We start from the raw sequence: 3,450 nt of genomic DNA, 5'->3' as shown, positions 1-3,450 counted from the left end.
GGCAGCTCCAACGCCAGCGCCACAGAAGGACAAAAGCCCTACTTGGGTGCCGAAGCGAACTCTCCCAGCACAGCGCACGCGCCAACACGTCCGCACAGCTGCGATACAAACCACCTGCGAGAACCGCTGGGGCGACCGAGCAGCAGACGGCGTCGCGGCGCCGAGCGCCGGGCGGCGGCGCATCCTCAGCGCACAAAGTCCTCAATCGGACCAGCACACTGCAGATGGCCACCGCGCTTCGCACCGGGCCCGCGAGGACCTACTTTGGCCGCAAGGCGCCGCGAGCAGGGGGCGCCGGCGCGCAGCTGCGCCGCCTGCCGCGTCCGTCGGCCGGCGCGCCTGCCACCGGCCGCCCCCACCAGCCGGCTGTAGCGCGTGCGCCCACGCACCGCGCTGCCAGCACGCCGGGCGGCCCCCCCTCACCGGCCGGGGACGGTCCCACCCAGCCACCGCCGCGTATCGCCTCACACCCAGATCCCCTTTCACGTTCGTGGGCATGGTGGGTCCCCTTTCACGTTCGTGGGCATGGTGGGTATCCCTGAAACAACCGGTTAATAGCTCGACCGATCGTCGCCAACACTGATTCACCTCTAGCGAGAACAACCGCACCACAACGGGTTACCGGTTGTTCATTTGCGTAACGTCACCAGCAAACGTACACGTCCATCGCCATTTGCAACGAGTATTGCATGCCTGTGTCAGGTGTCACAACACACTACGTCTGCCCACATAGACGCAACAACATGTGCACGCCTAGAGAACACGTGGAAGGTAGACCCCGTACGTATGCGGTGTCCATTGCGCGAACGACTGTCAGCCCGCCTCTGCAGCATGTCGCAGATGTGGAACGCGGTGCAACATGCTATCACGGTGTGTGAGAAGAGACGACTACGTCCGAATACACGCTCCACTACATCAACAGACTGCTCATGCTGATCGCCATCCAGGGCGTCCGTTCCTCCCACACGTCTGTATGGCGTACCACACTGCAATCCAGCTCTTATAGGGAGACGACACGTAGCTGCGTGCACAATATTTGGACTGTATGGTCCGCCGTTGCTAGGCGCTGTCGTCATACGGTCACATGGGCCACGATGTATCATTCAGTACATACGGAGCAATGTGCAGTACAGTTTGTGGGTTTTGCGTACATCGGCGGACAGGTGACAGGCCGTACCACAACGTAGGCTGAGTACGTCGGCATGCGAAGGGCATTGAACATGCAAACTTCTCACCGACCAGCTTGCGAAGGCAGGGGGGAAGGGGGGGGGGCATGTACGTCCTGCTGCTATCCACACTACAGTGTATAGCAGGAGCATGTGGAAAGTCAGCAACACCTGCAAGGTGTTTAACATGACGCGATACACAGGGGACCGGGCAGTGCGAGTAGCGAACTATATTGCGAGGGTTGCGGTTAGGCAACACTACACTACTTTAACGGGTTGCATAACAATTACAGAGCAGGTTCAGCGACAACGTGCGTCAGGTTAAGGCGCAATATAGTTTAGGTTACGGCGCACTTTAGGTTAGGTTAAGGCACATTATAGGTTAGGTTAAGGCACAACATGGGTTACGTTAAGGCACAACATGGGTTACGTTAAGGCACAACATGGGTTAGGTTAAGGCACAACATGGGTTAGGTTAAGGCACAACATGGGTTAGGTTAAGGCACAACATGGGTTAGGTTAAGGCACAACATGGGTTAGGTTAAGGCACAACATGGGTTAGGTTAAGGCACAACATGGGTTAGGTTAAGGCACAACATGGGTTAGGTTAAGGCACAACATGGGTTAGGTTAAGGCACAACATGGGTTAGGTTAAGGCACAACATGGGTTAGGTTAAGGCACAACATGGGTTAGGTTAAGGCACAACATGGGTTAGGTTAAGGCACAACATGGGTTAGGTTAAGGCACAACATGGGTTAGGTTAAGGCACAACATGGGTTAGGTTAAGGCACAACATGGGTTAGGTTAAGGCACAACATGGGTTAGGTTAAGGCACAACATGGGTTAGGTTAAGGCACAACATGGGTTAGGTTAAGGCACAACATGGGTTAGGTTAAGGCACAACATGGGTTAGGTTAAGGCACAACATGGGTTAGGTTAAGGCACAACATGGGTTAGGTTAAGGCACAACATGGGTTAGGTTAAGGCACAACATGGGTTAGGTTAAGGCACAACATGGGTTAGGTTAAGGCACAACATGGGTTAGGTTAAGGCACAACATGGGTTAGGTTAAGGCACAACATGGGTTAGGTTAAGGCACAACATGGGTTAGGTTAAGGCACAACATGGGTTAGGTTAAGGCACAACATGGGTTAGGTTAAGGCACAACATGGGTTAGGTTAAGGCACAACATGGGTTAGGTTAAGGCACAACATGGGTTAGGTTAAGGCACAACATGGGTTAGGTTAAGGCACACCATGGGTTAGGTTAAGGCACACCATGGGTTAGGTTAAGGCACAACATGGGTTAGGTTAAGGCACAACATGGGTTAGGTTAAGGCACAACATGGGTTAGGTTAAGGCACAACATGGGTTAGGTTAAGGCACAACATGGGTTAGGTTAAGGCACAACGTAGGTTAGGTTAAGGCACAACGTGGGTTAGGTTAAGGCACAACGTGGGTTAGGTTAAGGCACAACGTGGGTTAGGTTAAGGCACAACGTGGGTTAGGTTAAGGCACAACATGGGTTAGGTTAAGGCACAACATGGGTTAGGTTAAGGCACACCATGGGTTAGGTTAAGGCACAACATGGGTTAGGTTAAGGCACAACATGGGTTAGGTTAAGGCACAACATGGGTTAGGTTAAGGCACAACATGGGTTAGGTTAAGGCACAACATGGGTTAGGTTAAGGCACAACATGGGTTAGGTTAAGGCACAACATGGGTTAGGTTAAGGCACAACGTAGGTTAGGTTAAGGCACAACGTGGGTTAGGTTAAGGCACAACATGGGTTAGGTTAAGGCACAACATGGGTTAGGTTAAGGCACAACATGGGTTAGGTTAAGGCACAACATGGGTTAGGTTAAGGCACAACATGGGTTAGGTTAAGGCACAACATGGGTTAGGTTACGGCACAACATGGGTTACGTTACGGCACAACATGGGTTACGTTACGGCACAACATGGGTTACGTTACGGCACAACATGGGTTACGTTACGGCACAACATGGGTTACGTTACGGCACAACATGGGTTACGTTACGGCACAACATGGGTTACGTTACGGCACAAATTAGGTTAGGTTACGGCACAAATTAGGTTAGGTTAAGGCACAAATTAGGTTAGGTTAAGGCACAAATTAGGTTAGGTTAAGGCACAAATTAGGTTAGGTTAAGGCACAAATTAGGTTAGGTTAAGGCACAAATTAGGTTAGGTTAAGGCACAAATTAGGTTAGGTTAAGGCACAAATTAGGTTAGGTTAAGGCACGATATAGGTTAGGTTAAG

The sequence above is a fragment of the Schistocerca serialis genome, unplaced genomic scaffold (assembly GCF_023864345.2).
Source record: "Schistocerca serialis cubense isolate TAMUIC-IGC-003099 unplaced genomic scaffold, iqSchSeri2.2 HiC_scaffold_1046, whole genome shotgun sequence".
Classification (NCBI taxonomy): domain Eukaryota; kingdom Metazoa; phylum Arthropoda; class Insecta; order Orthoptera; family Acrididae; genus Schistocerca; species Schistocerca serialis.
The sequence above is the reverse complement of the archived record's forward strand: the minus strand, read 5'-3'. Positions refer to the sequence as shown.